The following is a 10705-nucleotide window of genomic DNA, read 5'->3' as shown; positions in this document are numbered from 1 at the left end:
TTGTGCCGCTTTCTGTGTGACCTTGAGCATGCCACTTAAACCCACACCTCAGTTTTTTTTTTTTTTAATTTTTATTTATTTATTTTTTTCCCCCAAAGCCCCAGTAGATAGTTGTATGTCATAGTTGCACAGCGTTCTAGTTGCTGTATATGGGACGGGTCCTCAGCATGGCCAGCGAAGCCGAGCGTCCGTCCGCGCCCGGGATCTGAACCCAGGCCGCCAGCAGCGGAGTGCGCGCACTTAACCGCTGAGCCACGGGGCCGGCCCCCACCCCTCAGTTTTCCCACTTGAAAAGTAGAGGTTAGTAATAGTCCCTCTCTTATAAGGTTATGAGGATCAAATGAGAAAATATCTAGGAAGCATTAGCACATTGGCTAGTATAGAGTATAATAATGATAATAGCAAACATGTATGTAGCGCGACGGCCAAGCGCTGATCTAAAAGCTTTACACATGTTAACTGTATTAATCTTCATTACATCCTACGAAATAGGTACTATTATACCACTTTACAGACGAGCAAACCGGGGCACAGGGGTTAAGTAACCTATATGCACTCAAGACACGTTAGCTGTTATTTTTACGCCTAGGGTTCCTTCCCAGCTCCCGGTGGTCGACCCCTCTTAAGGACCAGAAGGCTCGCGGGACCAGCCTGCGGCCCAGCCCGCGGCCGGCCAGGACAGAAGGGGTTACTGGGTCCCAGCGCGCGTTATCTGCCGGAGATCCGCGGGCCCGCGCGCCTAGCTCACAAGGCCGCGGGGCGGGGCGGCCAGGCGCTTCCTCGCCTGCCATTGGCGCACACGCCCTTTCCTGTCACGGCCGGGCCCGGCCCCGCCCCCTGGCCCCGCCCACTGCCAGGGCGCAGCCGGAGTGGACGGTTCCAGACGCATGCTAATGAGGGGGCGGCCGCCGCAGCCCATTGGCCGGCCGCGGAGTGTCGGTGAAGTCAGCGCCGAGTCCCAGAAAAACAGAGCGGGGCCGACTGCAGCGTGTAGTGCGAGTGGGGCAGGACGCGCTCAGACCGCCCGCCCGCCCGGCGACCCGCAAGGTAAGCCAGCGCCAGCCGCCCTCCCGCCCGCGCTCGCCCGATCGGCGGCGGCGCCGGAGGCGTGCGTCGGCCCGGCCCCCGCGGGCGGCGCCTTTGTTCAGCGCTCGGAGGAGGCGCGTTTAAAGGGCCAGCTATTGGAAGGACTTGGGGGACCCCCTCCCCCAGAGCATCCCCGGTAGTCGCGGGGAAAACTGTGGCCCTCCTTGGGCGAACCCTCCTTCCTGTCTGCTTGGTGGATCCCCAGTTTTTCAAGGAAAGTTCCCCAGGGTGCGGGGTTCCGGGGATTCAGGGTTTTTTTTTTGTGGCTGGGGGTACGTGCGATCATGGCCTCTGCTAGGAGAGGACGTCCGCCTGCTTCAGGCTGGCAGCAGTATGGGTGGGTGGAGGAGACATCAAAGCCCGGGTGGGTTTGCGCTGTAAAGTGAAACTACCGAGGAGGGGCTCCTCTGCAGTAGCCAGAGGAAGAAGGAGGGAGCGAGCGGCAGGATGGAGGCATCTCAGGTGTGTTCATTCATCAGCGTCCTCCCGGAGGAGAGGGCGGCGGGAGGGGCGCAAGGACGACCCGTGTGGCCTAGGACCCGCCTGAATGAGCGAGTACGTGTGTGTGGGTCCGGGGACACTGTGTCCGCCCATCCGCCCGTGCTCCTTCATCCTTCAGAGTGACTGGCAGCATCTTGCTAGGCAGCTTATCACCGAGATGAACGGAAAGCAACTCGTTTCTCCGAATTCCCCGGGCATCCCCGGCTCTCCCCTGGCTGCTTTCCGACGTAGCTTCCTTGATAAGCGTTAGCGCCATTCAAGATAGAGGGGGCAAGAGGCTTGAAGTCGTTAATGTTCCTTTCACGGGGGAATGTGCTGTCGAATTCTGCATCCCCGTGCATCCGCTGCCGTAAGATGGCTTTGAAATTCACCAGTGCATGCTTTCTTCAGGCAGACAGAATTTATTACTCTATTACATTGCTACATAAAAGCAGAAGGGATCCCACTGAGCATGGCTCATTTTATCCAGATGCTGGGTTTTGCCAGCATATTCTGGCTGAGCCTTTGGATTTTTGTTTTAAATTGAGCACTGGGATGCTCCTGTTGTCACAGGGCTGACCTGCTGAAATTGCTCGAATTGATTTCACTGTCAATAGAAGAGAGAGAGGTTCCTTTAGAGACATCATGGAACCTGTTTGGCATGACAGGCCTCTGACATCACCCCCACTTGCGCCCTTTTTCCTCTCATAAGGGGAGACCCGAGGATGGCTTGTCTGTCTCCACTCCCCCCCTTGGTTTTTGAGCTCCTCTAGATTCAATTTTGTGTTTTTGGTTGGAAAGGTGGCGTGGTGGTTAATTGAAGAGAAAGAGGTGGATTAAAAGTGGGGTGGGCAGCAGATGGGGACAGCAGCCTCGGTGACAGAAAACACATGCTGGATATTTGGGGACTCCAGATCTACGGCCGTTAGAGATGTAGGTGAGATAGATGGCTGTCTGTGGAGTGAAAGGCTGTGGAGTGAGAGAGAGTGCGTGTGTGTGTGTGTGTGTGTGTGTGTGTGTGTGTTGCTGTGAGGGAGGGGTGAAGAAGGAGGATGCTGCCAGCAATTTTCTACCCCACCCTCTTGGTGCTGCCTTATATAGCTCCCTGCCAGCCAAGCTCTGATGTCTCAGGCTCTTGGCCTGAGGGGACGGCAGGGAAGGGTTGGTCCATTGGCGCCTTTACCCTGGGCACTGGCAGAGTGGATGATTCGGAAAGGGTTAGTTCTCCAGGGGTTGCAGAGAGCTCATTTCTCAGCTGGAGGGCCCTGAGTTGAACTAGCTCCGGTGACTTCCCAGGCAGGGTAGTATTAGCAATGGAAAAGAAATGCTTTCTACCCCGTGGGTCTAGAGATGGGAGGGTATTGTCATCTTCCGTTTGACACCCACCCCGCTTTTGGCCCTTTCCTCCTCTTACCTGCTTTCTTTTATTCTAGTTGGAGAGTTTCTGTGAACTTTTCTGAAGGGATGGGGAATATTGAGGAGTGAGGTAGGAGCTATGGGAAAGGTCTAGCAGATGCTTCTTACTGGCAGAACAAAGAACTGTTCAGCTCTCCCTTTTTTTCCCCTCTCCAAAATAGAGTTCAATATAGATAGCAGAGTCTGGGGTTTTCTTTGCAGAGAATGAATGGGCAGGGTTCAGGAAAGAAATCTTATTAGGCAGCATTAGTAATCATCTGGTCATCCAAACTTAGCTCTGGACCCTTCCCTGGACGTGGAAATAGATTTGCTGTAGAGGGCACTCACTGGTAATTTAGGGTTTAATCTGTCTCTATGAAAAAGGAAATGGATGGTCTCAAAAAGCTTTGGTGGAGGAGCTCTGGACCAGAGGCAGGACAACTGGCTTTGATCCTGGCCACCAACCTGCTTTGGCCTAGTGGTTTCCGCTCTCTGGGCTTGTGTCCTTGTTGGTAAAGTGCAGGGCTTTGGAGCAGACCGTTTTCTGGGGTTCCTGACAACGTTACTGTTCTTAGGTTCACACGTACAGTTCGTGATGGCGTTTTTAGATTCTCTTATGTTTGCTAAACTGATGTTAAATTTACGGTGTTGCTCAATGACATGAAAGAAGCATTCCAGGACTCAGGCTTTTGTTGGATTCAGACTCACCTTTTTCTTGATTAGTGCAACTCCTGAGGTTTTACTGTATGTAAATAATTCAGAGCTAGAACAGCCCAGAGTGAGAGGCACAGACCGTCTGAGTGGATGGTTGGCTGGGGAGACGAGGGTGTGATGACAGAATGCTGAGGAAAGGGAGTTTCTGTAGTTCATTCTCTCTTCCTGTGTGTTTAACTCACTGCTTTATTTACGGTTATACTGGTAAAGGTTTAGATATTTAGAACATGAGAGTTGGAAGAGACCTCTGTGATTGCCAGGTTCAACCCCCCTCACTGAGGAATTTGAGGGGTTGGCAGGTTTGGCGATTTGTCCAAGGTCGCACAGCTAGCGAGATGTGGAGCTGGGGCGGGAACCCAGGTGGATAGATCCTAGGTCTTGTGTTCTAGATATATCTCTTAACGCCCCCTCCTCCTCCGAGAGAAATGATTCTAAGATGGGATAAAATGAGGAGGAAATAGGGGCAGAAGAAGGGAGAGAGTGGAGAAACAGACCAGGTAGGAGGTTGGGGGCCGGTAAGGTGGGAAAGGGGAAAACACAGTCTTCAAGCTTGGAAGAGAGAGGGATGGAGCTGGAAGGGCGAGGCTCTATCAGCTGTGAAATAGCAGATTTCTGCAGCCCTTAGAGTGAAGTAAGTAGGAAGAGGCTTGGCTTAGACAAGGGTGGGTGGTGGGTGGACTGAGAGTCCAGCCTGGGGCTGGGACTAACTTAGAGTCTCCTTGGGATCTCTCTTGTTGACCATCCGATTGCAGAGCGTGGTGGAGGCTGCTTCATTTCAGGGCCAACTGAGGCCTTTGGAGCCACTGGGGCACGTGGAACTTGAACATGTGGGAAGTTGGGTGTGCTGGTGGTGATGCTAGAGAATGCTGAGGTGGGACCCAGTTCTGCTGAAGTCCCAGATTTTTTTAATGCACAACAAAAAAAAGTTTTCCGTGGAATTTCTTTTCAACTCAGGCAGCATTTTCTCCTCTGACTTTCATCGGTGCTTTGTATGTTTTATGAGATAGTGTTTCATGTGCTCCCTTTTCAGAGGAGATACTTGAATATGACTGATTTACTGAACTGTAGCTCATTTGCATGGAGCTTCTGGCCTGAGACCTGAGCTGAGCCTCAGAATGTTTCAATGAGCAGTTAAAGAGCTGTGAACAGTTGTTAACCAGATCAGTAACCATTCAAAGGCAAGGATAAAAGGAGATAATACTTTGAAGTCTGTAGCCCAAGCCAACAGCTGGCCTTGAACAGTGTAATTTACTTTGGCTAACCCTTCAGGCCTAGGAAATGTCTCTGTGGATCCTTTAGTTGTTGCCTCTTTTTGTGTCTGGCTAGGCAGGTGTGTCTGTCCTTATATCTTGTGGTCTTCCCATCCTTCTTTTCCCACATCTCCCTCCTCTATACATTTTTTTTCTCTCCTCCTGTTGTATCTTTCTCCTTGCCCTCCTCCCCCATCCTTTTCTTTACTGTCAATAATATAGCTTTGTAGTGTATTTTAACATGTTTATTGCATCATTAAAATTTTATCTTCTCCGTTCTTAATTTGAAATCAGTTGAGTTCACTCTTTTTGAATGTGTGTATGTTTTACACATAAGACAAACAAACAGAACCCAGCTAAATTGCTTTTTACTTCTTTGTGGCCTTCCATTGATTCCCTCTCCACTCCCCCCGTGCTTCTTCTGTGGTCAGTAGTGGCTCTTTATAGAAAAAAATTCCCAGCTCACTGTCATGTGGTTATTACTGTTTTTATAACAAAAACAGCTAGAACAATAGAAAAAGTTTCCATCCCTGTATTGTGGATGCAAGGGACACCCTCTCCCAAGAGATGTGCCCTGTATCTTGACTTCCTTCCATGGAAAGAGTGTCTGCAATGTCTTCTCTAACAGAGGCCCGTACTCTAAGGGGTTGGGGGTACTTGTGGTGGAGCTGAGGCCCTTGTTGGTGATTCTGGTAATGCTTAGAGTTGGGGGAGGGAGGGGTAGGCTTATGGTCAAGAGGAAGAATTCAGTGTGGTGGCTTTTTTTTGTTTCCCCACCCTGAGCTAACCCGTCCAATAGTAGCAGGACCCAGACCCCTTTGGAAAAGAATGAGATGCTTCTCAACTTTCTGATTAGTGTTGGTTGGGACCCCAGGGGTGTCTTGTGGTGACACAGGGAGGGTAGGCAGCCACCCACAGGTTGCTGATGTGAAGCCCCAGATGCTTTGAGGGATGTGTGCTGTGGTGCTTTAAACTTTTCTTCTGACTCTTATTAATGACAGAGAAGATTGAGTCTTGATGCTCAGTGGTCAGCTGGTAGGTTAATGTCTAAAGTGGGCCTCTCAAACAAGAAGTCGCCAGTTTTTATGTTAAAAATTCACATGAGTTTTGTATTCTACTCTATAATATGTCCGTGCTGGTTTTAGTATAAAAGTATTTAAAATGCTTGACTGTTGAGTACAATCGATGGTCCAGGAAAATGGTGTGTTTATCTTGGGACTTCACTTGTCTATGCCCGTCCTAAATATGCACAACAGGTCCTGTACCCCAGCTGGAGAAGCCAGAAGTGGGCAGGCCTCAAACCTGGTGGTGTTGAGAACTGCCGGCCCAGCCTTTTCCGCTGACTCTGCCAGACCCACTGAGGTCCCAGCCGTTCAGAACTCTTCCAGGTTCCCGAGACCAGGTTTTTGCCCTGGTCTTTGTTCCCTCCCCAGAGGGCCTTTTTCTCCTTTGCCTGCTGACTCCTCCTTCTCCTTTCAGACTCCCCTCACAGCTGAAAGAGGTGTTTTTCTTCCTGCGTTTGCCTTTCAGCAATAGCTAGTTCCCTGTCTGTCTTCTCCACTAGATTCTGAGATCTGGCAAGAGACAATCTGCATTTCATCTCTTTTTAAATTAAATTTTAATTGGTATCAAAGTCATATATATAGTTTTAGAAGTCAAATAACACTTCAAGTCTTATAAGAAGGTCACCCCTCCTCATCCTGCTGATCCACTCCCCAGAGTCAGTCACTGAACATGATTTTGCTGCAGTAACAAATTACCACCACTGTCGTGGCTTAAAGCAACACAAATTTATATTACAGTTCTGTAGAAGTCTGAAAAGGGTCTCATTGGGCTAAACTCAAGGTGGTGGCAGGGCTACGTTCCCTCCTGGGAAGAATTTCTGTTCTGCATCTTCCTGTTTTCAGAGGCTGCCTGCATTCCTTGCCTCATGGCCCCCTTCCTCCATCTTCAAAGCCAGCAGGGGCCATTGAGTCCTCCCATTGCATCACTCTTACCTTCTACAAGTCACATCTTCTCTGACTCCCTTCTTCTTCTTCCGTCTTCCACTTTTAAGGACACTTGTGATTACTTTGAGCTCACTGGATAATCGAGGATAATCTCCCTATTTTTAAATCCGGTTGATTAGCAACCTTAATTCAATTTGCAACCTTAATTCCCCTTTGCCATATAACTCCTTTATAGGTTTAGGGATTAGGATATGGACATCTTTGAGGGGCCATTATTCTGCCTACTGCAGTTACGTCCAACCCTTTTAGCCATTTCTCCTGATATTACTATCATATTTGTAAGTTACCTGCTTATAATCAATCCTGTTTCCTGATTGTTCATTTTAGATGTTATCTCTCATGATCTACTATGGATTAGAGCAGTCCTTATTCTCCTCTTCCCACCTCCCCCCAACATACTTCCCTTCCTCCCATTACTGTTACATCACAGTTTTTGGTTACATCGATATTCAAGGCTGACGTTATTTTGGCTGTGTAAATAGTGTTCATGGCTGAGCCATGTAGTTGGCCAAAATAATGATATTTTCTTCTTATATATCTTTTTTTAAGTTAATAATTGCATTCTTTTTTCTTTTTAGTTTTCTGTATTCTTATTACTAATTCCCAGAGTCTCTGACCGCATTTTAAAATGTCTCTGTTTTAGGGCTGGCCCCATGGCGTAGCGGTTAAGTGCGCATGCTCCGCTGCTGGCGTCCCGGGTTCAAATCCTGGGTGCGCACTGATGCACCGCTTGTCAAGCCATGCTGTGGCAGCGTCCCATATAAAGTGGAGGCAGATGGGCACAGATGTTAGCCCAGGGCCAGTCTTCCTCAGCAAAAAAGAGGAGGATTGGCATGGATGTTAGCTCAGGGCTGATCTTCCTCACAAAAAAAAAAAAAAGAAAAATAAATAAATAAAATGTCTCTGTTTTATAATGTATGTTCCTTTTTATTTTATTATAATTTTTTTTTTTCCCTGGGAGACCTCCCTCCCAGAAGCTTCCATCACTCTCCTCTTCTGGGCCCACTCACCTCTGGGCCTGTGGCTTGACTCATCCTGGGATCCTTCACCTTGTCCTGGGCTGGACTCTCTGTTTCCTCTTTCCTGATTTATTCTTCCAGGAGTTTCTGAGAGAGGGTCTGTGGAAGTTGATCAGTTCAAACTTGCATGTCTGAAATGTTCTTTTTCCACCCTCACACTTCATTGGTGGTTTGATTCGCCTAGAATATTTGGTTGAAAGCCATTTTCCCTTAGAATTTTGAAGGCATTGCTCCAGTGTCTTCTGGGTTTCAATATTGATGTCAAAAATTCTGATGCCTTGCTGATTCCTGATCATTTATGGGTAACCTGCTTTTTTTCTCCCTGAAAGTTTAGGATATTCTGTCTTTCCCTGTATTTGAAATTTTCTTGTTAATTTTTAAAATTATCATGCTGTCACTATAGCCAAGACATGGAAGCAACCCAAGTGTCCCTCGACTGATGATTGGATAAAGATGTGGTATATATATACCACGGAATACTACTCAGCCATAAAAAAAGACAAAATCGTCCCATTTGCAACAACATGGATGGACCTGGAGGGTATTATGTTAAGTGAAATAAGCCAGAAAGAGAAAGACAAAGAGTACATGATTTCACTCATATGTGGAAGATAAACCAACACACGGACAGATAGAACTGTTTGGTGGTTACCAGGGGCTAGGGGGTGGGAGTTGGGCACAAGGGGTGGAGGGATGCACTTATATGATGACTGATAAACAATAATGTACAACAAAAATTCACAATAAAAAAAATTATCATGCTGGGTCCTTGGTGTGCTCTTTTGATCTGAAGACTCACATCCTTCAGTTTGGGGAAATTTTCTTATGTTTTTCTTTGACAGTTTTCTTTTCTCCATTTTCTTTTTTTTTTTTTTAATTTTATTTATTTATTTTCCCCCAAAGCCCCAGTAGATAGTTGTATGTCATAGCTGCACATCCCTCCACTTGCTGTATGTGGGACGTGGCCTCAGCATGGCCGGAGAAGCGGTGTGTCAGTGCGCGCCCGGGATCCGAACCCCGGGCCGCCAGTAGCGGAGCGCGTGCACTTAACCGCTAAGCCACGGGGCCAGCCCTCTTTTCTCCATTTCCTATGTTTTGTCTTTGTAACACCTATTAGTTGGATAGTGGACATACCGGGTCGAGTTTGTAATTTTAAAATCTTTTGTTTCTTGTTTTTCATTTTATTTTTGTTTTACTTTTTGAGAGATATCTTCAGCTTTATCTTTAATTAACCCTTCTGAGTTTTTTATTTATGCTTTCGTGTTTTGTGTGAAACGTACTTGCATGTTTTATTTTCTAGAGCTCCCTAGTCTCTGAATGCTCACTTTTCTTTTTTTAAATAGCATCCTATTGTTCCTGTTTTATGGGTGCAATAAATTCACTTATAATAGGTTTTGTTTGTGGTGTTTTCCTGCTGTCCCCTGCTTTGTCTTTGTTTCCGTCAAGTCCCTTTTTCTGCTTCTTTTGGTTACTGTATTTCCCAGTGGAGCCCTCCTTCCATGTATCCTGATCCTTGACTGTCCATTTATATTTTAAGAGTGGACACCAAAATGCTGATTGGGCATCTGCGACAAGGAAGGGGCTTATTAACTTCATTGCAGGGTGATCCAGCAGAGACTCCCCCTTTTTTTCCCATTGGGGACACCCAGATGTCAGTGCCTGTAGATCTTTTCTCTGGGGATGTTGGGTTTTCCTGGAGAGGAGTTTGCCGGTGGGTGTAACAGCCTGGTTGTCCTGTGTTCTGGGAGCCTTGAGGGGGAGGGAGGCTGAGTACCCTGTTTGCTATGCAGACTTTCCCTCAATCTGAAAGTTGCCCCGTTCCCTCCCCGCCCTCCCCGACCTGTGTCCCTCCCTTAACTGTGTCTGAATCCAGAGAGTCTCTGGTGTAATTTGTCTAAACAGTGAACCTCTACCTTCTGCTGGCTGAGGGAGGGAAGTCACCAGACCAAGCAGATTGCTGAGGGACCCTGGGGTCTGATTGCTCCTTGCACAACTTTTAGCAGGCTCTCCTCTTTTTAGCCCCCTCCTGCTTCTCCCCTCACAGTCCTTGGTGCCTCCAGTTCCTGAGCCTTCTCCTGTCTCTGGGGCTTCAGTCGCCACTTGTTGAGTGGTTTCCTCCCCTGCTTGCACTTAGCAGAGCAGATGAAGCTGAAACCTAAATCAGCTACCGCATGGCGGTCAGCTCTCTGTCTTCCAGAGTTCTGTTGATGTATCTTGTCTGCTGTTGTCTCTTTTATATTAAAGAACAGATTCCTCTGCTGTCCTTTTAGTGGGGTTCCGGGAGAGAGCAGAGATAAATATGGGTGTTCAGCCCCCTGATTTGAACAGAAGTTTGTTTCATCTCTTTATTCAAACCTTTAAACTAGTGCCTGATAGATGGTATGCTTCCAATAAGTGTTTGTTAGGTGATTGAATGCATGTTTCCAGGATGGTATGCATACAGTTAGTCACCAGATTTCAAAAGGGTCCCAAACATACAATCTTACAAAAATAAATCCATTGTGTATTCTGAGATAGACAAAATAACAGGCAGCAGATCCTGCCTTTCTCCCCTTGCAGTGAAGGATAAGAAGTACATGAGACAGCATTATAGGTTGTTGGGCTGATGAATGATGAGGCCCAGGTGCTATCTCCAGCCCCATTACTAACTGCCTGGGTCACCTTGGCAAGTCATTTAACCTGTCTAGGTCTTGGTTTCCTCAGCCTTAAAATGAGCTGTTGGTCAAGATTTGATTCAGTTCACTGCACTGAG

At 47.6% G+C, this 10705-nt stretch overlaps 1 protein-coding gene across 7 annotated transcripts in view; it reads left to right on the top strand.

The window, feature by feature from the left end:
- The first annotated feature begins 984 nt into the window (after positions 1-984).
- The window catches only part of SORBS1 (sorbin and SH3 domain containing 1), a 218966-nt gene continuing 209245 nt past the window's right edge, over positions 985-10705 (top strand). For 6 of the 7 annotated variants that reach the window (XM_058543601.1, XM_058543600.1, XM_058543602.1 and 3 more), the window contains exon 1: positions 985-1047. The gene's annotated coding sequence lies outside the window, so the exon portion shown is untranslated. The remainder of the gene's footprint in view (positions 1048-10705) is intronic. The other variant, XM_058543597.1, reaches the window with a different exon arrangement.

The sequence above is a fragment of the Diceros bicornis genome, chromosome 6 (assembly GCF_020826845.1).
Source record: "Diceros bicornis minor isolate mBicDic1 chromosome 6, mDicBic1.mat.cur, whole genome shotgun sequence".
Classification (NCBI taxonomy): Eukaryota; Metazoa; Chordata; class Mammalia; order Perissodactyla; family Rhinocerotidae; genus Diceros; species Diceros bicornis.
The sequence above is the reverse complement of the archived record's forward strand: the minus strand, read 5'-3'. Positions and strand labels throughout refer to the sequence as shown.